This window comes from Hyla sarda, chromosome 2 (assembly GCF_029499605.1).
Source record: "Hyla sarda isolate aHylSar1 chromosome 2, aHylSar1.hap1, whole genome shotgun sequence".
Taxonomy (NCBI): Eukaryota; Metazoa; Chordata; class Amphibia; order Anura; family Hylidae; genus Hyla; species Hyla sarda.
The window spans coordinates 95,549,198-95,576,944 of record NC_079190.1 but is presented as its reverse complement, the minus strand read 5'-3'; positions in this window follow the sequence as shown (position 1 = coordinate 95,576,944).

Here is a 27,747-nt window from a genome sequence, read left to right as displayed (position 1 = left end):
ATATATCAACTGGCTCCGGAAAGTTAAACAGATTTGTAAATTACTTCTATTAAAAAATCTTAATCCTTCCAATAGTTATTAGCTTCTGAAGTTTTCTGTCTAACTGCTCAATGATGATGTCATGTCCCGGGAGCTGTGCATGATGGGAGAATATCCCCATAGGAACTGCACAGCTCCCGGGACGTGAGTCATCACAAAGGAGTTAGACAGAAAACAACAACTCAACTTCAGAAGCTAATAACTATTGGAAGGATTAAGATTTTTTAATAGAAGTAATTTACAAATCTGTTTAACTTTCCGCAGCCAGTTGATATACAAAAAAAAAGTTTTGGCCTGGAATACCCCTTTAATTTCATTTTTTATTCCTTGTTCATCTTGTGAGCAACTTCGCAGAGTGAAAAGTTGTACATTTCAATGTATGATGTCAGATCTTAATCAGGTCAGATGGACAGGTCAGGTGGTAGATATAATGCGTCACTTTTTCATAACCTTTAAGGCGCTAGGAATACAATTCACTTTTCTTTAGATGCACTAATACACCTACCAACCACAACAAATTTTCAGAGAAACACTTTAGAGCTACATGTTTCATTCAAACCTTTCAGTTCCATTGATTCTAACTCCATGATCCAAAACGTCTCACGTTGCAACAGTGTTTTTTTTTTTTGTATTTATTGTCTTTTTTTTTCGCTCTACGTTCAACGTTTCCTGCCAGCGGAGATCTTATACTGCATGTCTGCAACTCCTGAAGTGTCTTGCAACACTCTTCTCTCCATATTGCGTTTCCACGTCCGCCACAGTGTCACTTTGTAAATACCTGCGGATCACGGATTTGTGTTCACCTATACGAATTTTTATTTGACGTGCCGTTTTCCCGACATTCACTTGCGCATTTCAGCAGGTAAATGACATTAGCACTGAGGCAGGTGTGGAAACCCTTAATATGTGTCTTATGTCCTTTCATCGGGTGATGAATACTATCACCTTTTACGATGCTACTACATTGGGAACATGCCAATCATGGAAAGGTACCGCCAAAAATGTTTGTTTACTAGTTTTTTTTACGAGCTATTTTGCTCCTGATTAATCTCTTCCCCAGAGATTTTCTCTTTTTAAAAACAAACATGGGGGGTTCTATAAACAAATTACCATATTTTTATTTACCATAACGGCTAATGTACATGATCCACTCATTTTTTTTGTTTTTTTTTTCTGATAGATCTCTGTTTATTCTTCCTGTAAATTTCTCTTGAAGTTTGTCCTACCTCTTTACCTATTCTCATCCCTTCTTCCTCTTGTAACCTTTTCCCACATATTTATTAAGGATTTTATTCTTATTTTTCTCATACTCACTTTGCTCACTAGAAATTCTACGTGCTCTCACAAATTGATTCTTTGGCAGTCCTTTAAAGGGGTACTCCCGTGGGAAACTTTTTTTTTTTAAATCAACTGGTGCCAGAAAGTTAAACAGATTTGTAAATTTCTTGTATTAAAAAGTCTTAATCCTTCCAGTAGTTTTTAGGGGTTGTATACTACAGAGGAAATGCTTTTCTTTTTGTATTTCTCTTATGTCACGACCACAGTGCTCTCTGCTGACCTCTGCTGTTCTTTTTAGGAACTGTCCAGAACAGGAGAAAATCTCCATAGCAAACATATGCTGCTCTGGACAGTTCCTAAAATGGACAGCAGAGGTCAGCAGAGAGCACTGTGGTCATGACATAAAAGAAATCCAAAAGGAAAAGAATTTCCTCTGTAGTATATAGCCCCTAAACCGTACTGGAAGGATTAAGATTTTTTAATAGAAGTTATTTAAAAATCTGTTTAACTTTCTGACACCAGTTGATTTAAAAGTGTAAAAAAAAGAGTTTCCCACAGGAGTACCCTTTTAAAGGGCTGGCAAAGAATCAATTAGTGAAAGCACAGAGAATTTCAAGTGAGCAAAGTGAGTATGAGAAGAATAAGGGTATGTTCACACTACGGATTTGTAGCTGAATCTCCGCTTGCGGAATTCAGCGAGCAGAGATTCAGCCTGGCAGCCAGCGGCGGCGGTAGGACGGCGCGGCACTGCCCGTCACCATTGAAAGCTATGCAGTGCTCGCAGACTTCTGCGCAAAAAATGAACATGTTCTTTCTTTGCGCTGAACAATTTCAGTGGCGGAATTGTCCGCCGCTGAAATTCCGCAGTGTGAACGGGTCTTGCGGAAGACCCATTCACACAGATGCTAATGTTTACTGTGCGGAATTTCACTCGTAGGATTCTGCACACAGAATTCCGTAGAAAATTCTGCAGTGGGAGCATACCCTTAGAATAAAATCATTAATAAATGTGTGGAAAAAGGTTACAAGAGGAAGAAGTGATGAGAATAGGTAAAGAGGTAGGACAAACTGCAAGAGAAATTTACAGGATGAATAAACAGAGATCTATCAGAAAAACTACAAAAAAAAATGAGTGGATCATGTACATGTAGCTGTTATGATAAAAGATCTAGAATGGTCCAACAGACTATTAAAAAATATTGGAAATTAGCAGCAGACCAAAAAATATGATAATTTGTTTATAGAACCCCCCATGTTTGTGTTTAAAGGGGAAAATCTCTGGGGGGAGAGATTAATCAGGAGCAACATAGCTCTTCTGGCACGAGTTGATTTAAAATGAATAAATAAAAAAGTTTTCCACAGGAGTACCCCTTTAAATACCATAGGGGCATGATAAATAGTCTGGTGCAACATGCTATTCTTATGCGTTGGCTTACTGTAAAGTGTAGTGGAAAAACCTCCCTGTGTTTTTTGAACCTCTACATCAAGGGCTATACGTTAGTGTAAATGTAATAGAATTGTGGCATTGATTAAGTTTCTCCACAAATGTCAACAATGATACCTCATCCTGCTTCCAGAGCATGAAATGTTGCCAATGTAGCGAAGCCACAAGGACGAAACTTCCAGCTCAAGTACTGAAAACATGAATCATCTCAAAATTCGCCACAAATGCATTGGCCAGACTGGGGGCTACTCCCGACTCCATTGAAACTCCATCTATTTGGAGAAAAAAATCTTTGTCAAATCTAAAGTAGTTTTTTGTTAATGCTAAGACGAGCAAGGTCATAAGAAAAAGTAATTTACGATTGTCAATCCTTTGATTTCTAGAAAGAAGTTCCTTTACACACTGCATTTCTTCATTTTTGTGGTATGTTGGTATATAAACTCTGCACGTCGAGCGTTGGTATCATACAGACATCTGTCTATATTTTTAATCTCAGTTTGTAAGTAACTATCCACAAGGATCGAGAGCGGTTGCAACAGGGAAGCCGATCCAGACACGATCGGCCGATCTGGAGGCCGCTTTCGCTCCTTGTGGACTTAAGGCAGCGTATAAAAAAACTGGGACTCTGGGATTTTCTGAAATGAGGGTTTTACCTAATTTTTCTGAAATGATTCCTTCTTCGATGCTCTGCAATACAAAGCTATCGATCTATTACTTAAAGATCCATGTAGGATAATATTTAAATTTTTGATACACTGTGTCACTAGAATGCTGGCTTAGGGCCTCATTCACATAGTACTCTTGGTTCATCACCACAATGGCCCCTCCTTTATCCGCCCTTTTCCCCACCAAGGAGGGGTCATTGCAGATAGAACCGAGAGCACTATGTTCAGCCTGTGTCATATTGTTAGCAAAACCACTCTTATCCCATTTTTCTTCAATTTCTTTTGTTACGACCTGTATAAAGGCATCCAAAGAAGACAACTGAATATTGGGGTCAAAAGAGGACGACCTACGTAGAGCAGCAGGTATTTTGTCTAATTCATTACAGCGTCCCAACATGTTGTTATCAAACAAATACATTCTGAGCCGGACATTCCTACAAAAACGGTAAAAGTCAATATTCTGATCGAACTTAGAGTTCTTTTATAGTGTGACAAACCCTAATCCTTTATTTAACACACATCTTTCTGTTCCGGATAATGTCCGATCAGAAATATTAATAACTAGTCATCTGCTTGACCGGTCGTCCCCTTCTTCTTTTTACTGTGTCTTTTTCTCTTTCCAACCGTGTGGTAGTGTCTGACTGAGAAGTCTCTGTGGACTCTGCATGCGTTCCTCTCTTCGGCTTCAGAGGGGTTTATGATACACCTCGTGCCTGTGATTTGTGCCATACTATTGTTAAAGTTATTGAATACTGTGTCTAGAGACCTTGTGTGTTCCTGTCATGGACAGAGGTGTAAGCAGAGAGCACTGTGGTCAGACAAAAAAGAAATTCCAAAAGAAAAGAACTCCCTCTGTAGTACCCTCTGTAGTATACAGCAGCTGAGGTACTGGAAGGATTAAGATTTTTTTAATAGAAGTAATTTACAAATCTGTTTAGCTTTCTGGCACCAGTTGATTTAAAAAAAAAAAAGTTTCCCACGAGAGTACTCTTTAAAGGGCTGCCAAATAATCAATTTGTTAGAGCACGGAGAATTTCAAGTGAGCAAAGTGAGTATGAGAAGAATAAGGGTATGTTCACACGGATTTGTAGCTGAATCTCCTCTCGCGGAATTCAGCGAGCAAAGATTCAGCCTGGCAGCCAGCGGCGGCGGTAGGACCGTGCGGCACTGCGCCGCCACCATTGACAGCTATGCAGTGCTCGCAGACTTCTGCGCAAAAAATGAACATGTTCTTTCTCTGTGCAGAACAATTTCAGTGGCGGAATTGTCCGCCGCTGAAATTCCACAGTGTGAACGGGTCTTGCGGAAGACCCATTCACACAGATGCTAACGTTCACTGTGCGGAATTTCACTCGCGGGATTCCGCACACAGAATACCGCTGTGTATTCCCTCATATTCCCACCCTCTGAGCCTCATATTTAAACCCCCTGAGCCAGATCCATGTCCTCTTAGCCTCATGTTTTCACCCTTTAGCCTCATATTCACACCCCCACAGCATCATATTTACACCCCTGAGCCTTGCATTCTCACCTTTTTAAATTGAGCTACCACAAACCTGACTGTTAAGAGAAAGCTACATGTAGTTAACCAAATGAGGAGAGTAGCAACAAAATAGAAACAGGGTTGGAATTAAGACATCCAAAACTACATAAAGGTCCACGGATCTTCTTTAAACATAGTTATTAGAGATGAGCGAATTTTTGAGAAATTAGATTCGGCCGATTCGCCCAATTTTCCCCAAAAAATTTGTTTCGGTGCAAATTTATTTGCGTCCAATTGCTATTAAAAACAGCTATTTCTGGCCTACAGAGAGCCTCAATAGGGGTGTAGAACACTTTGCCTTGCTGTAACATGCATAGGGTGTGTGCTGGGTTAGTAAAATAATACTGTTATTTAGTATGACATGCGGATCAGAGGCATTGCTATTAGAATCACTGTCGCAGAGCGGCACAATAACAGAGACTGGAGGTGGCATCAGTATGAGGAGACCATATTGTGGCTGAATGACACAGTGTGGAGGTGATGGCAGCATAAGGAGACCATATAGTGGCTTAATGACACAGTGTGGAGGTGGCAGCAGCATGAGGAGACATATAGTGACTGAAGCACACAGTCTGGAGGTGGCATCAGTATGAGGAGACCATATTGTGGCTGAATGACACAGTGTGGAGGTGATGGCAGCATAAGGAGACCATATATTGGCTTAATGACACAGTGTGGAGGTGGCAGCAGCTTGAGGAGACCATATAGTGGCTGAATGACCCAGCGTGGAGGTGGCAGCAGCAGGGGGAGACCATATATTGGCTGAATGACGCAGCCTGGAGTTGGCGGCAGCATGAGGAGACCATATAGTGGCTGAATGACCCAGCGTGGAGGTGGCGGCAGCATGAGACCATATAATGGCTGAATGACACAGCGAGAGGATGGACAATGGCGCAGATAGGCATCGGCCAACTGACGTAGGATCAACTGTATGTAGTAGAAAGGAGATGCCAGCACATACGAGACTAAGCGCTGAGGAACAGTCAGACATGCACTGCGGGACACACTTGACTCGAAGCCTGCGATGGTGGTGCTCAGCTCGATAGAGGGCAAAGGCAAGCAGGCAAGCCGTGGTGGAGGATGGGGTTAACAGGAACAAGTTGTCCTCCACCACGACGCCTCCCCTGCTTGCAGCCCATATCCTGTCACCACTATGTGAATAAAGAACACCCGTTTGGTGAGTGTCGCTTTCTTTGCCTTTCTTCCTATTTTGACTACGTAGGATGTCGTTTTAGTAGGTCAGTTTGTCCTCCCTCTCAGTGGGTGTAAAAAAGGCCCCCCGTTTTGTGCCGGTAGCAAGGGTCCAATATGGTGAAGAGTCAGAAGTCATCCCGCTGCCGAATGGTAACAATTTGGTGGTCACTACGCAAGCAAGTAGGCCTGCATCGTGCCATTTGTGCAAGTGACTCGGAGGACCCCCTGCCTCCATCTCCACTGCATACTGCCACGGTGTGTCTGGGTCCTCTGTCTCGCCTTCCTCATAACCCTCTAGCTCCTCTAGCTGCTCCTGCTCCTCCTCTCCTGTCAGATGACTGGAAAAACAGCCCATCTCGCAAAACCTAAACTGTGCTCCACTGTCCCCCTCCTCCTCCAGTTCAGCCCACCCCAGGGCTTATGTGACCATGAGATGTAGGCGCCACATCTCCAGTGCCCTGACCAGCTATTGTTTCCAACACATGTTGTAGTAGATGAAGCAGTGAAACGACGTTCTTCCCATAATCCTGACTAATAATGTGGCTTCTTCAAAGGGCCTGAGCAAATGGCAGGTGTCAATTATGAGTTGCCACTGGGTGACATTGAAGTTACACAGGGTAGTCCCCCTATCCGCTTGGATCCTCAAGAAATCGGTGAGGGCTTTTCTCTGTTCGTATAGTCGGTCCAAAATATGGAGGGTGGAATTCCAATGTGTGGAAACATCGCAAATCAGACTATGTTGGGGGATACTGTTCTGACGCTGCAGCTCAAGGAGGGTGTGTTTTGCGGTGTATGAGTGGCTGAAGTGCATGCAAAGTTTCCTTCCCATTGTTAGGATGTCTTGCAGATGGGGTAACACTTCAGGAACTGCTTGACAACCATATTGAATATGTGTGCCATGCAGGGTACATGCCTCATACTCTTCCCGTTATCGGTCACCATGGTTCCCATTTCCAGTTTTCATGGAGTAAGCCATGATTTGATTTCTTGATGAATCACTTTTGGCAGTTCCTTCCCAGTGTAACTCCGTTTGCCAAGGCAAACCATGTTAAGAACAGCGTGACACTGCCGTGCCCTGCACACATGGTATGCTGGAGGGGCACTGAGACTTGTCCATGCAGTGGAGGCTGAGGACACAGTGGAGGATGAGGAGGCGGAGTCGCACACTGTCACAGAACCAACGGCCTGAGAGCGTGGAGGCGGAAGCGGTGTGACCTTTCCAAGTTGCTGTTGTGGCAGTGCAGGAACCACATTTACCCAGTGGGCCATAAAGGACATGTATTGTCCCTGACCGCAGTTACAGCTCCACACGTTGGCACTGCCATGCACTTAGGTACACACCGACAGGCTCAAGGACTGGCCCACCTTCTGTTCCACAAAATTGTGCAGGGCTGGTACTGTCTTCTTTGCAAAGAAATGACAGCTTGGGACTCTCCATCTCGGCTCGGCACAAGCCATCAGTTGAAAGGTGCAGAGTCCACCAGAGTCCACCACTTGAAAAGGGAGGGACTTCAGCACCAGCAACTTCGACAGGAGCACATTCAGCTTCTGCACCATTGGAGGAGTGGGCGCATACTGTTGTCTCTTGGACATGGCTTCGCCAATGGATTTATGGCGGAATGACTGACTTGAAGTAGGAGGAGCAGGAGCATCTGGAGCGACAGAAGATGGGTATGATGCACAGCTCCCTTCGGCTGAGGTGGTGGAGTCTTTGCTGGCTGAAACAGGGAGCGGCGTGCCACTGGGTGATGCAGCAGGCTGGACCACCACATCGGAGCAACGGTTCTCCCAGGCCGCTTTATGGTGTTGCTGCATATGTTGATGCAGGGCCGTTATGCCAACATATGGACCCTGGCCACTCTTCTTCTTCTGCCAACACATCTTTCATGTGGCCAAGTTAACATCCTTTGGATGCTTGATGAAAAACTGCCAAACCGCCAAGTAGCTGATTTTCCTACCAACAGTCTTCACCGATTGACTGCTACTACCGCCGACTTCAGGAACCCCTGTTCCACTACCTCTCAGGAAGGTAGGCTGCCGCGAAGCAGGTGGTCTACCCCGGGCACATTTGGCTCCATACTTTCCACTTCTGCCACCATGCTGACTGCCAACCATGCTACCACCTTGCTGGCTCAGTTGCTGCCTCACAGGCAACCTACAACCCTCTTCTCCTGATGATGATGAAGCCCCTCCTGCACCCGGCTCTCAAGTGCGATCGGTTTCATCATCGAGTTGTGTCTGCATGTCACGGATGTCCTCCTCAGGTTCATCAACAGTTACTGCTTCAGGATCCTGAACGCTCGCAACACCACCTCCCACGCCACTCTCCTCATCACTACTTGCCTGCCTAGCAGAGGAAGCAGCGGATGTTTCCTCCACTTCTTGGCTGGGCAGTAGCTGCTGACTGTTCTCTAGATTGTCCTCACTAAATAGTGGAGCTGAACCCACAGCATAAGATACTTCTGTGGGGGAGGGAACAGCATAGGACAGAGGCAATGTGAGGACAGGGACTGCTCCCGGGCCATGCCAACTGAGGGTTATATCTGAGTTACCCACCGACTGTTGACTGGGGGTGTCAGATGTCACTTGTGATGAAGTGGATGACTGTGTTAACCAATCGATGATGGCAGATGGGTTGCTGGTCGAGACACGACTGCTAGCTGATACCGGGAGCTCAACCCTCTCGCTGCGACTCCTGCTGCCACTCACCTCTAGTCTGCTGCAACCTCTACCTGATGAATTTAGGCCTCTTCCACTCCTCTGTGCTTGTCCTGACACTTCTCTGCCTGACATACTTAGTGTGTATATGAGGGCAGTACAATTCGCTCCACTACACTTAAAAGTAGATGTGTACTTTTGGCTAGCCTTTCACAGTATCTAGGCCGTTAAGACTTAAACAGGAACAAAATGGTACACCACTTAGATGTACGCACAGGTTACACTTAATAGAGTACAATATGCTTTTATTGCTCTGCTCACCCTAACTGGCAGGCTACTATTAGCTTTTCAGTTGCTGTACACACCAGTACTGCGTACTACACCCAAAATTGCACTCTCTCTCTCAAGCTCACTCCCTTCCCTATCAGTGTTTCAAGGCTGGATTTGGGCTTGAGGTGAATTGCTGCTGTAAAAATGCTTTTCAGTGAAACACACACTGCTGTCTGTCCCTCTCTCTGCAACAGAACACTGGAGTCAGTGGCCGGAAGATGGCTGCCGATTATATAGGGCTGTGACATCACAGGGCTGGCTGGCTGCTGATAAGCTGCATATAGGATTGACTCCTTTCCCTCAGAAAAATACTGGTCATAGGTGTGGCTATGTGGAGGTAGAGCTACAAAAGGGGAGGGGCCTGATTGCACAGGGGATGAGGGGTTTAAGAAATGGCACGGGGGATGGGAGGGGGGTTTAAGAAATGGCATGGGGGATGGGAGGGGGGTAAAGAAATGGCACAGGGGATGGGAGGGATTCAATATATATGCGGGGGGGGAATTTCCTACATCGCACAAAAAATAACATTTAGAGAATACCTCCCAAAACCCTATTATGCCAGCGGCGGCAGCGGTGGTGGTGGTGCGCGGCGGCAATGCTGGCTCTCTCTGATGACGAGTGATGTCCCCCTGCGCAACGTCAGATAAACAGGCTAATCAGACAGTTTCACACATGACAGATTTAGATGCATAGGCTCAGCAGATAGTATCCCACTGACAGGATTAGATACACAGGCTCAGCAGACAGTATCGCACATAATGGATTTAGATACACAGGCTCAGCAGACAGTATCGCACATAATGGATTTAGATACACAGGCTCAGCATACAGTATTGCACATAATGGATTTAGATACACAGGCTCAGGCCAAATGCTGTCTGGGCATGCTGGGAACAATAGTTTTGCAACAGCTGGAGGCACCCTTGTTGGGAAACACTGCATTAAATACACAGTTTTGCAGAGAGGTCTCACCAGTCTCTTGTCTTCACTTTCTCCTCTCCCCGAGGGGCTCCAGGTCCAGGAATGGGTTGGGGAGGAATTTATTTCCCTTGAATCCTCAGAAGACTCAAGGCAGGGACACGTCGGGGGAGGAAGCAGACGTGCGCACGGCACTTCTGTTCCCAAAAAGCATTGCAGGTCTTAAAGAGGCAGCTTCCTGGGGCTGGGGGATAGGATTTTGTGTCAGGGGCTGAAACTGGAGTGCGGCAGCCTGCAGGTCATGAAAGAAGCGCTCTTTTGTCTGGGGATGCTGCTCAGTCCGCCCCCTGTCAGTGAATGAAAAATACCGGCCATTGCATGGCCGGTATTTTTCATCCAAACTTACCGGCACAGCCCCGAATAAGAATGAAAATACTGGCTGTGCCGGTAAAATACCGGCAGGGTGGCAACCCTAGCTGCATGCTACATGTGATTCATGTAATCGAATCGCGGCGATATTTGCATTTGTTGCGAATGAAATTTTTCATGAAACTTGTAACGAATTCAGATTCTTCAGATTCGATTCACTCATCCCTTATAGTTATATCACAGTAGATAAACTTTTATCTACAACCACAAGAGTCCAGAAGGTGTGGCTGAGCTGCTCAAGCACGGCAACACTGCTTACTAATATGATCTGCCGCCCCTCACGCTACCATTTGACTGGCATTTTAGGCTTGGCTTCCCGCCAGATGTGCTATTGTAGTCATCAGAAACAGACATAAATTATACTAGATATTTAAGATATTTATGCCAGCTTGTAGCCAGCATCAATATGCATGGATAGGCACAGATTCGCAACATTTTTATCAGATTAAGAAATTAAGCGCATTTAACTCCAGCACATTTAATATTAGTAATGATGTATGTAATGTCGCTGTGAATTCCCCCAATATTTCAGTGTCTAGATCAGTGTTTCCCAACCAGGGTGCCTCCAGATATTGCAAAACTACCACTGCCAGCATGCCTGGACAGCCTTTGGCTGTCCAGGCATGCTGGGAGTTGTAGTTTTGCAACATCTGGAGGCAACCTGGTTGGGAAACACTGGTATAGATGTTTCTTTTACATACATGTTATAGTATTTTTGATGTTTTTTTATTCCCTCTAAGGATGTTTACCTCATTGGGGAGATTTATCAAAACCCGTTCATAGTAAAAAAAGTTGCCCATAGCAACCAATCAGATCGCTTCTTTCGTTTTTAACAAGGCCTCTGCAAAATGAAAGAAGTGATCTGATTGGTTGCTATGGGCAACTCAGCAACTTTTCCTCTGGACAGGTTTTGATAAATCTCCCCCCATGTGACCAGTGCTGGTGAGAAGAAACTGTTTCTAATGTTCTGGTTCTGATTCTTATTGGCCTCTACAGAAGCCAGGATCAATTTATCAGGGTTGTAAAAATGGATCCAGCTGTTGTGTCCTGCATTTTACCATTTCCACTACAGCTTTACGTGCACTGTGCCAGGCGTGGGAACCACATGGGGAGTAGTTAAAGGGGTTATCCAGCTATTAAAAACGTATCCCCTCTCTCCAGAACAGGGCCTGACTCACCCTACTGAACGCTCTGTCCCCTACCATCCCTGCTCGTGTCAATATTGATGGCCCCTTAGCCAATCAACTTAAAATCAAAATAAAAGGCACACAGAAACACGGCAAAGTATTTGTTAGAGTAAAAGGTTTATTTACAGTTTTGGTCAAATACATAGATATCCAAGTGTAAGTGTGCATATGTTTGCACTGTGTATGTTTGAATACATGTGATGAAAAAAAGGCAAAAAGTGGATTTGTCAGCTGTTTGCATGAGACTGGGTATGCTGACTCTATAACATATTTGATATCTCAGTTAGAGATGAGCGAACTTACAGTAAATTCGATTCGTCACAAACTTCTCGGCTCGGCACTTGATGACTTTTCCTGCATAAATTAGTTCAGCCTTCAGGTGGGCTGGAAAAGGTTGATACATTCCTAGGAAAGAGTCTCCTAGGACTGTATCCACCTTTTCCAGCCCACCGGAGCACCTGAAAGCTGAACTAATTTATGCAGGAAAAGTCATCATGTGCCGAGCCGAGAAGTTCGTGACGAATCGAATTTACTGTAAGTTCGCTCATCTCTAATCTCAGTCTAAGGGTAGGATCACACATTACGGATCCTTAGCGTATTTTATGCTGCAAATCTGCCGGTGACCCGACCCATAGTGTGCCTCCAGCTGTTACCACCCCCCATCTTGCCCCGCCCGCTGGCCTGCTCGCAGCGACAATCTGCGGGCCCGAGCAGCCACACGGGCCTGTGAGTTACTGTGCACATGCGCAGTGTACTCAGACATTGCAGCTGCTCCACGATGTCTGAGTACACTGCAAATGCACTCGGCGACTTGCAGGCCCCATGTGTGGCCGCTCGGAAGGGCAGATTGCCGCTGCAAACAGGCCATGGGGCGGGGTGCCAACAGCTGGAGGCACACTATGGATCGTCATGATAAAATACCCTGCAGATTCGTTACGTCTGACCCTACCCTAAGGGTGCGTTCACACGTGCCTATTTTCTGATGCAGATTTGCTTTAGCAGATTTTTCAGCCCATTGAAGTCAATGAGCAGCCAACTTTGCAGCAACAAACCTGCTGCAGATCTGTATACAGTTGCATCCTTTTTTGGCAGTATACACCAAGGCAATATAAATGTACCCAGAGTTAATTGATGTTTTAAAGGGGTATTCCAGGCAAAAACTTTTTTTTATATATCAACTGGCTCTGGAAAGTTAAACAGATTTGTAAATTACTTCTATTAAAAAATCTTAATCCTTCCAATAGTAATTAGCTTCTGAAGTTGAGTTGCTGTTTTCTGTCTAACTGCTTTCTGATGACTCACGTCCCGGGAGCTGTCCAGCTCCTATGGGGATATTCTCTCATCATGCAAGGGATATTTTCCCATCATGCACAGCTCCCGTGACGTGACATCATCATTGAGCAGTTAGACAGAAAACTTCAGAAGCTAATAACTATTGGAAGGATTAAGATTTTTTTAATAGAAGTAATTTACAAATCTGTTTAACTTTCCGGAGCCAGTTGATATATATAAAAAAAAGTTTTTGCCTGGAATACCCCTTTAAAGAGAAGCTGCGATTTTGAAGCCCTCAGCAAACTCTATAGATTTGTCCGATTTCTGTCATGGATTTTATCCCAAAAAAATCTTATGTGGATCCTGATGACCTGTTCTGCAGTGAGAATCTTACCCTGTATGTGGATATATTACCCGGTACCCCAAATTGTTCAGCTAATGCATGTGTGCACAAGGGCCCTCATCCCAAATACAGCATGCAGCAAATGTGTCTATGTAAAACTCACAGAATAAAGAACAGTTCTATTACAATGTAATGGCTTTAGGTTGTATGTAATGATCAGTAAACAGAAAAGTGAAGCATTCTCTCTGGGAACCATCTTACCAATTTTTTGATGTATAATTTTGAACATTTTGAGGTTACATTTACACGTATCTCACCACTAGATGGCTCTGATTCCAACACATGAGCAACTATTAATTTTCCAACCACACACTGGGATATGCCATATGTATTTAGATATAAAAAGTGTATTCGAAAAATCTCCTTTTGCCTATTACTTACCCCTGTTCTGAATATACTGTTTATGTTTTTCCGTGTATAGTTCTTACATACATGTTAAAATGATCTATATACAGTTACAGTATTTTTCGCCCTATAAGACGCACCCTATTTTTAGGTGCAAAATCTAAAAAATTAAAGATTTTGAACCCAATAGTGGTCTTCAACCTGCGGACCTCCAGTTGGCTGTCCGGGCATGCTGGGAGTTGGCTGTCCGGGCATGCTGGGAGTTGTAGTTTTGCAACATCTGGAGGTCTGCAGATTGAAGACCACTGCATAGGAGGTAATACTCACGTGTCCCCGCCGCTCCGGACCCGTCACCGCTGCCCTGGATGTCGCTCCATCGCTGTCGCCGTGTCCCCGTCGCTCTGGAACGTCTCTGCTGCCGGCCGGGTATCCTCGCTCTCCGTCGCCGTCATCACGTCGCTACGCACGCCGACGCACGTACGCAACGACGTGATGACGAGGAAGGAGAGCGCTGGCCATACAGGGGATCCCTGAACGGAGAAGACACAGAGGAGGCAGGTAAGGTCCCTCCCGGTGTCCTGTAAGCACTAACCCGGCTATTCAGTCGGGCTGTTCGGGACCGCCACGGTGAAATCGCGACGGTCCCGAACAGCCCGACTGAACAGCCGGGTTAGTGTCACTTTCCCTTCAGACGTGGCGGTCAGCTTTGATCGCCGCATCTGAAGGGTTAATACAGGGCATTACCGCGATCGGTGATGTCCTGTATTAGCCACGGGTCCCGGCCGTTGATGGCCGCAGGGACCACCGCGATAGGGGTGTATTCGCCGTATAAGACGCACCCACTTTTTCCCCCCAGTTTTGGGAAAGAAAAAGTGCGTCTTATACGGGGAAAAATACGGTATATTGTGGAAAAACTTGCTCTTTGTAGCTGACTCTGTTATAAGGTACTAGCAAGGTTATGGAGGAACTAAGGAATGTTATAAAAGTAATAACGCTAGTACTGTTTTATGAGTTGTGTTAGGAGCATTTGTTTAAGGCAGAGTTGTATGGTTGCGGCTCCCTGCCATAACTTTGTGGTGATACGATGTGACGTTCTGTTGATTATTCTTATAGAGGCATCACTGTAAGCTATAACATATCACAGATTAATATTTCATTCACAGATAGAACAACCATATTAACACTAAGGCCGCAGGTTGTTCATGCAACTGTTTTCGTCTTCTTCAGAGCTGTGACAGGATAAAAGGGGTCTGCAAGAGCTGCAATTCAAAATGTGCCATATCAAACCAAATGCCTAAAAAAACTTGTATCTGTTTGTGGTTTCTGATGCTATGCTACTATCATTGGAAGTGCGAGTCTGTAAATAATGAATTAAATAATAAGTTATATTATGTTTAATATCAAGGCATCAAAATGGTGGGGGTAAAAGTGGTGGGGGTAATCAAAATGGTGGGGGTAAAAATGTTTTGTAAGCCCTTACCTAATAGTGGGCCAGTTAGAAAATAGTATGACAAAAAAAGAGAGACTCCAGCTCACCATGGGTGCCATTAGGTCAAGGAGATACATCTGCAGGGAGCACGAGAGGGGAAAGCCGAGCCATATCCTCGGTGAACCAGCTGATCCAAGTAGGAGAAATGGGGAAGAGGGAACTTCAGCTCCACAGTGGAGCTGGAGTTCCCTCTTCTCCATTTCTCCTACTTGGATCAGCCAGTTAGAAAATGTCACTGCTCTGTGGTCATGTCACTTGTAGAAGCCTTCCCCGCTTTACTGAACGCACCTGGAATGCAAACTTGATGCTGCAGAGCCGTCTTGACTGTCGTTGGGGATATTGACGCCATATATGTCTCTTTTTGGAAGTAGATGCACCTGACTTTCATTCTACATGGAGAAGGAGGCCAGAAGGGCCATGTCTGTCTCTAAGCTGATGGTTGTTTGTAATGTTGTAAAATCATGATTTTTTTTTATAAACTCAAAAGTGGTTAAGGCTGGGCTTAGCTGCTGAAAAATATGTTTGAGATGACAGCAAAAGGTAATCTGTAATGAAAAGAAGTTAATATAAAAATTTCTTACAAACAGTAGTTATATAATTGATAAGTGCATTATGTTCAAATCTAGTGTGTTGATCCAGAGAAAGGGCAAAAGAAGAAAAGGGAAAAAGAATACCAGAACAACAGGATGGCAATTGCCCCATACTAGGAAAAATGCCTTTCTGGATCAGAAAGGCATCTAGGCAACTCTTGAACATTATGTAATAACATCACATGGCAGACAGTTCTATACAGTAGTCTCACTGCTCTTACAGTAAAGAATCTCTGTCTGTGATAATGGGGAATCTTTTTTTCTTTCAGATATAGAGGATGCCCCCTTGTCATGGTTACCGGCCTCAATAGAAAGATCAGTAGAAGAATCTCTGTCCTGCCAATTTATTTACTGTATTTGTATATTGTGATCAGACTGCCTCTTAGCCATCTTTTTTCCTTACTAAATAACCCAAGTTTGACCATCGGTCTTCGTTCTGCAATCCATCCGTTCTCTATATCTCAGACACCCTTCTCTGCACCGGCTCCAGTTCAGTTTCGACCTTCTTATATAGCAGTCAATGTATCCATTACGTTGCATTGAGCATAGTGAATATTCTAGTGAATATTGTGTCACACAATTTTTTTTGTTGGGTTAGCCTCCTCCTATTTTCTGATTCTTAAAATGACAGATTTCCATATATCTTCCTTTTAAGACACCCACATCCTGTCAGCATCATTTGCTATTGATATTCCAGTGAATGTACCATATTTAGAGGCCATGAGTTTAATAAAGGTAGGTGTGCTTACATGTGCGCGGTAGAAGAACATTAGGTGAGAACAGTACTGAGATGCAATCTGTTAGAATAGATTTCAACAAGAAGATTAATGTTGTTATCCAAACCTAATTCTTACCAAAAGTTTTGTTCCTTCAAGTATTGATAAATAGTGTTGAGCGGCATAGGCCATATTCGAATTCGCGATATTTCGCGGATATATGGACGAATATTCGTCATATATTCGCTAAATTCGCATATTCATAATATTTGCGTTTTATCTCCGCATTTGCAAAAATTCGTGCAAGCAAAAATTAGCATATGCGAACATTCGCATATGCGAAAATTAGCATATGCAAATTTTATCATATGCGAAAATTCGCACGCCAGTCTCACACTGTAGTATTAGAGCCTTCTGTACACCACACAAGCTGGAAGCAGAGAGGGGTGATCACTGTGATGTAATTACGAATATATATAGTGCTATATTCACGAATATTTGCGAATATGTGATATTCGCGAATAAAATTCGCATTGCGAATATTCGCGAGCAACACTATTGATAAACTATGGACTGATATATTTTGTAGTTACGTTAGCTAAACTAAAGAAATTCAACATTTTTAGTGAAGTCATCGAGAAACAAAAATTAATTAAAAAAAATTCTAACATGAATTATAGTGTGTGACATGTCAATGACTCAAGACACAAGTGTCAACACATGAGCAGCATTGAATGTGAATTCTAAGATGATGATAGTTACAATTATAATCCCAGGTTCAAGCCATTTTACCTAACTGTCATATTACTAAAGATAGTGGGGGAGATTTTCAAAGAAATTTGTGCCCAAAAAATCTATTTTGCACCAAAATTTTGGTGCCAAAAGCATCGGCCACATTTTCAAAGCGCTTTGTGCTGTAGTTTACACTGTTCACGCCAGTTTTGTAAAAGTGGGCGTGTCCACGTATATTGTCTGCTTTACATGATATTTTCAAAGGGGTGAGAGTCCAGTTTACATCAAAAATTTCACACCAGCTTTTTGAGATTCACAGAAATAGTTGTAGTTTTATTGTTTTTTTTTTTTTTTTTTGGGAAGGTGTTATTTAACCCCTTAAGGACTCAGCCCATTTCCGCCTTAAGGACTCAGACAATTTTATTTTAGTGTTTTTGTTTTTTCCTCCTCACCTTCAAAAAAATCATAGCTGTTTTTTTGCACGGCCAGTTGTCCATTGTCATGCCATCGCTCACTTTACCATAAAATGTATGGCACAACCCAAAAAAATACTTTAAATTTGTGTGGGGAATTAAAAAGAAAACCGCAATTTTGCAAATTTTGGAAGGTTTCGTTTTCACGCTGTAAAATTTGCAGTGAAAATGACATGTGTTCTTTATTCTTTGGGTCAATATGATTAAAATGATACCCATAATAACATACTTTTCTATTACTGTTGCGCTTAAAAAAAATCGCTAACTTTTTAACCAAATTAGTATGTTTAAAATCCCACTAATTTGAAGACCTATAACTTTTTCATTTTTCCGTATAAGCGGCGGTATGAAGGCACATTTTTGTGCCGTGATCTGTTCTTTTTATTGATACCATATTTGCGTATATAAAACTTTCAATACATTTTTTATAAATAAATTTTTAAGAAAATGTTATAAAAAAAGCAGCTATTTTGGACTTTTTTTAACGTTTATGCCATTCACTGTACTGGATCATTAACATTTTATTTTAATAGTTCTGATATTTACGCATGCCGCGATACCAAATATGTATATAAAATATTTTTTTACCCTTTTTGGGGGTCAAATAGGGAAAATGGGACAATTTACGTTTTTATTGGGGGAGGGTGTTTTTAAATTTTTTTGTAATTTTTTGTAAAACTTTTTTTAACTTTTATTTTTACACTTTAAAAGTCCCCATAGGGGACTATTTATTGCAATCATTCGATTGCTAATATTGTTCAGTCCTATGCTTAGGACATAGCACTGATCAGTGTTATCGGCTATCTCCTGCTCTGGTCTGCTCGATCTCAGACCAGAGCAGAAGACCCATGGAAGGTAGCGGAGGCAGGTGAGGGGACCTCCGTCTGCCGTGCTGGATGATCGGATCGCCGCGGCAGCGCTGTGGGCGATCCGATCATCCATTTTACTGACCGCAATGCTGCAGATGCCGTGATCTGTATTGATCACGGCATCTGAAGGGTTAATGGTGAACATCTGCGCGATCGCGGATGTCCGCCATTACAGGGGGGTCGCGGTTACAGGGGGGTCGCGGTTATGTATAGGACGTAAATGTACGTAAATGTATGTTTCCACCAGAATTTTCTGAGATGTAATTCTGGCACCAAACACGGCAATTTTGGCACAAAAAAAATCCAATATGGCTGCAGAAAAAAAATTGGGCGCAAGAGTGGCGAGAAAATGAATTTTCACATATTTTAATATTTTCAAAGCAGCACAAAAGACCTTTGAAAATGTGGGGAGAAAATGTGGGGTTGTTTTTTTAGAATCTCCCCCAGTGCCTATAAAATTAGTAGTTCCCATAACATGATAGCATAGAGCGGACGTGTAAAATGCACCTCCTGGGCTCCAGTAAACAAAATCTGTGTGCAATGTGCCATTTATAGTACTGGTGTTTTTTTATGATGTGGCAGAAAGGACAACAGGATTAAGGATAGACTCCTTCCTCTGCACCCCCACAATAGAATAGCATCTCTTAAATAGGCAGTCTTTAAACACAATAAGAACACGGCGGTTTTTCACTTTCACGTTTTCATTTTTTCTCTCCTTGCCTTTTTATAGCAATAGTTATCTTAATTTTCCACCTACAGACTCATATGAGGGCTTGTTTTATAAGGGACTAATTTTACTTTGTAACAACATCCCCCATTTTAGAAAAAAAGGGTGAAAGGGAAAAAAAATTGTGGCAAAATTGAAAAAAACAAACAAAAATGTTGTTTCTATGCAATGCACTTTACGGTTAAAATGACATGTTACTCTAATTCAGTAGGTCAATAAAATTACAATGACATGTAAAGAGTGCTTAACCCCTTAAGGACCGGGGTTTTTTCCGTTTTTGCATTTTCGTTTTTTGCTCCTTGCCTTTAAAAAATCATAACTCTTTCAATTTTGCACCTAAAAATCCATATGATGGCTTATTTTTTGCATTACCAATTCTACTTTGTAATGACGTCAGTCATTGTGCCCAAAAATCTACGGTGAAACGGGAAAAAAAATCATTGTGAGACAAAATTGAAAAAAAAAACGCCATTTTGTAACTTTTGGGGGCTTCCGTTTCTACGTAGTACATTTTTCGGTAAAAATGACACCTTACCTTTATTCTGTAGGTCCATATGATTAAAATGATACCCTACTTATACAGGTTTGAATTTGTCGCACTTCTGGAAAAAATCATAACTTCATGCAGAAAAATTTATACGTTTAAAATTGTCATCTTCTGACCCCTATAACTTTTTTATTTTTCCGTGTATGGGGCGGTATGAGGGCTCATTTTTTGCGCCGTGATCTGAAGTTTTTAACGGTACCATTTTTGCATTGATAGGACTTATTGATCGCTTTTTATTCATTTTTTCATGATATAAAAAGTGACCAAAAATGCACTATTTTGGACTTTGGAATTTTTTTGCGCGCACGCCATTGACCGTGCGGTTTAATTAACGATATATTTTTATAATTCGGACATTTCCGCACGCGGCGATACCATTTATGTTTATTTTTATTTTTATTTACACTGTGTTTTTTCTTTTATGGGAAAAGGGGGGTGATTCAAACTTTTAATAGGGAAGGGGTTAAATGATGTTTATTCACTTTTTTTTTGCACTTTTTTTTTGCAGTGTTATAGGTCCCATAGGGACCTATCACACTGCACACACTGATCTTTTACATTGATCACTGGTTTCTCATAAGAAACCAGTGATCGATGATTCTGCCGGATGACTGCTCATGCCTGGATCTCAGGCACTGAGCTGTCATTCGGCGATCGGACAGCGAGGAGGCAGGTAGGGGCCCTCCCGCTGTCCTGTCAGCTGTTCGGGATGCCGCGATTTCACCGCGGCTATCCCGAACAGCCCACTGAGCTAGCCGGCATGCTTTCGATTTCACTTTAGACGCGGCGTTCAACTTTGAACGCCGCGTCTAAAGGGTTAATAGCACGCGGCACAGCGATCAATGCCGCGCGCTATTAGCCACGGGTCCCGGCCGTTGTTAGAGGCCGGGCCCGAACCGCTATGACGCGGGGCCACGCCGTGGCCCCGCGTTATAGATCGGGAGTGGACACATGACGTTCCAGTACGTCATGTGTCCTTAAGGGGTTAAATATGTCCTATTTTGATTCCTATAACTTTTATTTTTCCATATACGGGGTTGTATGAGGGCTCACTTTTTGTTCTGTGAGTTGTAGTTATTACAGTTGTTTTTAGATGGGGCTTTTTTTATTACTTTTCACAAATTTTTTTCTGGTATATGAATTGATTAAAAATCAGCAATTCTGATGTTTGGTATGTTTACATAAACATTACATTTTAATTGGTTAAAGACCAAAAACGTGTATACATGTCCTTGAGCTATTAACCATGTATGGCACTGGCTCCTGACTCAAGCCCGTGCCATGCCGGCCGGCCCCCAGCTGATTCTTGTAGCCCCGGCCGGCTATTAACCCTTTAGATCGCAGCTGTCAAAACTGACAGTGACATCTAAAGGCACATTTAAAGACTCCCTGGTGGTCCAGTGGGGAGGTAGCCGGAGGGCTTACGTCTCCTTCTGTACTGGTCCCGGCTCTTGGATTGATAAAGCCTGGCAGGACCAGGCTTTATACCTCGAGTCCAGAGCCCACAGACCAATAGAGTTCGATGGAACTCTCTTGATCTGTATGAGGACTCTAATGATTCCTCCAAAAAGTCCCCTAAGAGGACTAATAAAGTGTAAAAAAAAAAAAAAAAGTTTAATAAATGTTCAAAAACACACATTAACCCCTTCCTTATTAAAAATTTAAATCACCCCCCTTTTCCCAAATTTCATATAAAAAATATATAAACATAATAAAGAAACATGTGGTATCGCCGCATGCGTAAATGCCCGAACATTAAAAATATAATGTTAATTAAACTGCACGGTCAATGGCATATACGTAAAAAAATACCAAAGTCCAAAATTGTGTATTTTTGGTCACTTTGTATACCCAAAAATTTTTTTTATAAAATCTGATCAAAAAGTCTCATCAAAACAAAAATGGTAAGTTATCATTGTTTAACAGAAGTAAAACAAAATCAAACCTATATAATTTTATTCGTATGGACCTAGAGAATTAGGATAAGGTGTAATTTTTACAAAAAAAAGTGCTCTGCGTAGAATCGGAAGCCACCAAAAGTTACAAATCACCTACTGTGAACGCTGGATCCTTGGTTATTGCATATCAGTGTTATCTTTTCTGTTAGAAGAAATCTCTGCACAGGTGCCAGCCCAATAAGGCATTAAATATAGAAAATGACATTAAAAATTGGAATAGAAATCACAAAAAACATTGTTTTAAAATGTTTTAAATGTAAAAATCGTCTTTAAATGGGAACTGTTGTTTCAAACAACTTTTACCGTTTGATGGCATATGTTATTCCTAACATATTTGTACCAAATGACTCCTTACCCCAGAAAAGAAGCCCTAAAGTCTTGGCCACTAGTTGTCCTACTACCTTGCAAACTGCAGCCCACTACCTATTGTTAGGGGAATTCGGTCTCTAGCAGCAGAGACACCAGGATGAAACAAAGGAAGTGTGGGAATGGCTTATCTAGTTTTATGCACAGGAGAAAAGGAGAGAGCCTCAGCTATGTACCTGTTACGCCGAGCGCTCCGGGTCCCCGCTCCTCCCCGGAGCGCTCGCAACATCCTCGCAATTGCAGCGCCCCGGTCAGATCTGCTTACCGGGTGCGCTGCGATACCTCTCCCAGCCGGGATGCGATTCGCGATGCGAGTGGCGCCCGCTCGCGATGCGCACCCCGGCTCCCGTACCTGACTCGCTCTCCGTCGGTCCTGTCCGGGCGCGCGCGGCCCCGCTCCTTAGGGCGCGCGCGCGCCGGGTCTCTGCGATTTAAAGGGCCACTGCGCCACTGATTGGCGCAGTTGGCTTAATTAGTGTGTTCACCTGTGCACTCCCTATTTATACCTCACTTTCCCTGCACTCCCTCGCCGGATCTTGTTGCCATTGTGCCAGTGAAAGCGTTTCCTTGTGTGTTCCTAGCCTGTGTTCCAGACCTCCTGCCGTTGCCCCTGACTACGATCCTTGCTGCCTGCCCCGACCTTCTGCTACGTCCGACCTTGCTCTTGTCTACTCCCTTGTACCGCGCCTATCTTCAGCAGTCAGAGAGGTTGAGCCGTTGCTAGTGGATACGACCTGGTTGCTACCGCCGCTGCAAGACCATCCCGCTTTGCGGCGGGCTCTGGTGAATACCAGTAGCAACTTAGAACCGGTCCACTAGCACGGTCCACGCCAATCCACGGTCCACGCCACAGAGGATCCACCTCCTGCCAGCCGAATCGTGACAGTAGATCCGGCCATGGATCCCGCTGAAGTTCCACTGCCAGTTGTCGCCGACCTCACCACGGTGGTCGCCCAGCAGTCGCAACAGATAGCGCAACAAGGCCACCAGCTGTCTCAACTGACCGTGATGCTACAGCAGCTACTACCACAGCTTCAGCAATCATCTCCTCCGCCAGCTCCTGCACCTCCTCCGCAGCGAGTGGCCGCTTCCGGCCTACGACTATCCTTGCCGGATAAATTTGATGGGCACTCTAAGTTTTGCCGTGGCTTTCTTTCACAATGTTCCCTGCACTTGGAGATGATGTCGGACCAGTTTCCTACTGAAAGGTATAAGGTGGCTTTCATAGTCAGCCTTCTGTCTGGGAAAGCTCTGTCATGGGCCACACCGCTCTGGGACCGCAATGACCCCGTCACTGCCTCTGTACACTCCTTCTTCTCGGAAATTCGAAGTGTCTTTGAGGAACCTGCCCGAGCCTCTTCTGCTGAGACTGCCCTGCTGAACCTGGTCCAGGGTAATTCTTCCGTTGGCGAGTACGCCATCCAATTCCGTACTCTTGCTTCTGAATTATCCTGGAATAATGAGGCCCTCTGCGCGACCTTTAAAAAAGGCCTATCCAGCAACATTAAAGATGTTCTGGCCGCACGAGAAATTCCTGCTAACCTGCATGAACTTATTCATCTAGCCACTCGCATTGACATGCGTTTTTCCGAAAGGCGTCAGGAGCTCCGCCAGGATATGGACTTTGTTCGCACGAGGCGTTTTTTCTCCCCGGCTCCTCTCTCCTCTGGTCCTCTGCAATCCGTTCCTGTGCCTCCCGCCGTGGAGGCTATGCAAGTTGACCGGTCTCGCTTGACACCTCAAGAGAGGACACGACGCCGCATGGAGAATCTTTGCCTGTACTGTGCCGGTACCGAACACTTCCTGAAGGATTGTCCTATCCGTCCTCCCCGCCTGGAAAGACGTACGCTGACTCCGCACAAAGGTGAGACAGTTCTTGATGTCAACTCTGCTTCTCCACGCCTTACTGTGCCTGTGCGGATATCTGCCTCTACCTTCTCCTTCTCTACTATGGCCTTCTTGGATTCCGGATCTGCAGGGAATTTTATTTTGGCCTCTCTCATCAACAGGTTCAACATCCCGGTGACCAGTCTCGCCAGACCCCTCTACATCAATTGTGTTAACAATGAAAGATTGGACTGTACCGTGCGTTACCGCACGGAACCCCTCCTAATGTGCATCGGACCTCATCACGAAAAAATTGAGTTTTTGGTCCTCTCCAATTGCACTTCGGAAATTCTCCTTGGATTACCGTGGCTTCAACGCCATTCCCCAACCCTTGATTGGTCCACAGGAGAGATCAAGAGCTGGGGTACTTCTTGTTTCAAGGACTGTCTTAAACCGGTTCCCAGCACTCCCTGCCGTGACCCTGTGGTTCCCCCTGTAACCGGTCTCCCTAAGGCTTATATGGACTATGCTGACGTGTTTTGCAAAAAGCAAGCTGAGACTTTACCTCCTCACAGGCCTTATGACTGTCCTATTGACCTCCTCCCGGGCACTACTCCACCTCGGGGCAGAATTTATCCTCTGTCCGCCCCAGAGACTCTTGCTATGTCTGAATACATCCAGGAAAATTTAAAAAAGGGGTTTATCCGCAAATCCTCCTCTCCTGCCGGAGCTGGATTTTTTTTTGTGTCCAAAAAAGATGGCTCCCTACGTCCTTGCATTGATTACCGCGGACTTAATAAAATCACGGTAAAAAAACGCTACCCCCTACCTCTTATCTCAGAACTCTTTGATCGTCTTCAAGGTGCCCACATCTTTACCAAACTGGACTTAAGAGGTGCTTATAATCTCATCCGCATCAGGGAGGGGGACGAATGGAAAACTGCATTTAACACCAGAGATGGACACTTTGAGTATCTGGTCATGCCCTTTGGCCTGTGCAACGCCCCTGCCGTCTTCCAAGACTTTGTTAATGAAATTTTTCGTGATCTCTTGTATTCCTGTGTTGTTGTGTATCTGGACGATATTCTGATTTTTTCTGCCAACTTAGAAGAACACTGCCAGCATGTCCGCATGGTTCTTCAGAGACTTCGAGACAATCAACTTTATGCCAAAATGGAGAAATGTCTGTTTGAATGTCAATCTCTTCCTTTCCTAGGATACTTGGTCTCTGGTCAGGGTTTACAAATGGACCCGGATAAACTCTCTGCCGTCTTAGATTGGCCACGCCCCTCCGGACTCCGTGCTATCCAACGTTTTTTGGGGTTCGCCAATTATTACAGACAATTTATTCCACACTTTTCCACTATTGTGGCTCCTATCGTGGCTTTAACCAAGAAGAATGCCAATCCCAAGTCCTGGTCTCCCCAAGCGGAAGACGCATTTAAACGGCTCAAGTCTGCCTTTTCTTCTGCTCCCGTGCTCTCCAGACCTGACCCATCTAAACCCTTCCTATTGGAGGTAGATGCTTCCTCAGTGGGAGCTGGAGCGGTCCTTCTACAAAAAAATTCTTCCGGGCATGCTGTTACTTGTGGTTTTTTTTCTAGGACCTTCTCTCCGGCGGAGAGAAACTACTCCATCGGGGATCGAGAACTACTGGCCATTAAATTGGCACTTGAGGAATGGAGGCATCTGCTGGAGGGATCAAAATTTCCAGTTATCATTTTCACCGATCACAAGAATCTCTCCTATCTCCAGTCTGCCCAACGGCTGAACCCTCGCCAGGCCAGGTGGTCGTTGTTCTTTGCCCGTTTTAACTTTGAAATTCATTTTCGCCCTGCCGACAAGAACATTAGGGCCGATGCTCTCTCTCGTTCCTCGGATGCCTCGGAAGTAGAGGTTTCTCCGCAACACATCATTCCTCCTGACTGTCTGATCTCCACTTCTCCAGCCTCCATCAGGCAAACCCCTCCAGGGAAGACCTTCGTTTCTCCACGCCAACGTCTCGGGATTCTCAAATGGGGTCACTCCTCCCACCTCGCAGGCCATGCGGGCATCAAAAAGTCCTTGCAACTCATCTCTCGTTTCTATTGGTGGCCGACTCTGGAGACGGATGTTGTTGATTTTGTGCGGGCCTGTACTGTCTGTGCCCGGGATAAGACTCCTCGCCAGAAGCCTGCTGGTATCCTTCATCCTCTGCCTGTCCGCGAACAGCCTTGGTCTCTGATTGGTATGGACTTTATTACAGACCTACCCCCATCCCGTGGCAACACTGTTGTTTGGGTGGTCGTTGATCGATTTTCCAAGATGGCACATTTTATTCCTCTTCCTGGTCTTCCTTCAGCGCCTCAGTTGGCAAAACAATTTTTTGTACACATTTTTCGTCTTCACGGTTTGCCCACGCAGATCGTCTCGGATAGAGGCGTCCAATTCGTGTCTAAATTCTGGAGGGCTCTCTGCAAACAACTCAAGATTAAATTAAACTTCTCTTCTGCTTATCATCCTCAATCCAATGGGCAAGTAGAAAGAATTAACCAGGTCCTGGGTGACTATTTACGGCATTTTGTTTCCTCCCGCCAGGATGACTGGGCAGATCTTCTACCATGGGCCGAATTCTCATACAACTTCAGAGTCTCTGAATCTTCTGCTAAATCTCCATTTTTCGTGGTGTACGGCCTTCACCCTCTTCCCCCCCTCCCTACTCCCTTGCCCCCTGGTTTGTCCGCTGTGGATGAAGTGACTCGTGATCTTTCCACCATATGGAAAGAGACCCAAAATTCTCTTTTACAGGCTTCATCTCGCATGAAAAGGTTTGCCGATAAGAAAAGAAGAACTCCCCCCATTTTTGCTCCCGGAGACAAGGTATGGCTCTCCGCTAAATATGTCCGCTTTCGTGTCCCCAGTTACAAACTGGGACGACGCTATCTTGGTCCTTTCAAAGTCTTGTGCCAGATTAATCCTGTCTCTTACAAACTTCTTCTTCCTCCTTCTCTTCGTATTCCCAATGCCTTCCATGTCTCTCTCCTTAAACCACTCATCATCAACCGTTTCTCTCCCAAACTTGTTTCTCCCACTCCTGTTTCCGGTTCTTCTGACATCTTCTCCGTGAAGGAGATATTGGCCTCCAAGACGGTCAAAGGAAAAAGATTTTTCTTGGTAGATTGGGAGGGCTGTGGTCCAGAAGAGAGATCCTGGGAACCTGAGGACAACATCCTAGACAAAAGTCTGGTCCTCAGGTTCTCAGGCTCCAAGAAGAGGGGGAGACCCAAGGGGGGGGTACTGTTACGCCGAGCGCTCCGGGTCCCCGCTCCTCCCCGGAGCGCTCGCAACATCCTCGCAATTGCAGCGCCCCGGTCAGATCTGCTGACCGGGTGCACTGCGATACCTCTCCCAGCCGGGATGCGATTCGCGATGCGAGTGGCGCCCGCTCGCGATGCGCACCCCGGCTCCCGTACCTGACTCGCTCTCCGTCGGTCCTGTCCCGGCGCGCGCGGCCCCGCTCCTTAGGGCGCGCGCGCGCCGGGTCTCTGCGATTTAAAGGGCCACTGCGCCACTGATTGGCGCAGTTGGCTTAATTAGTGTGTTCACCTGTGCACTCCCTATTTATACCTCACTTCCCCTGCACTCCCTCGCCGGATCTTGTTGCCATTGTGCCAGTGAAAGCGTTTCCTTGTGTGTTCCTAGCCTGTGTTCCAGACCTCCTGCCGTTGCCCCTGACTACGATCCTTGCTGCCTGCCCCGACCTTCTGCT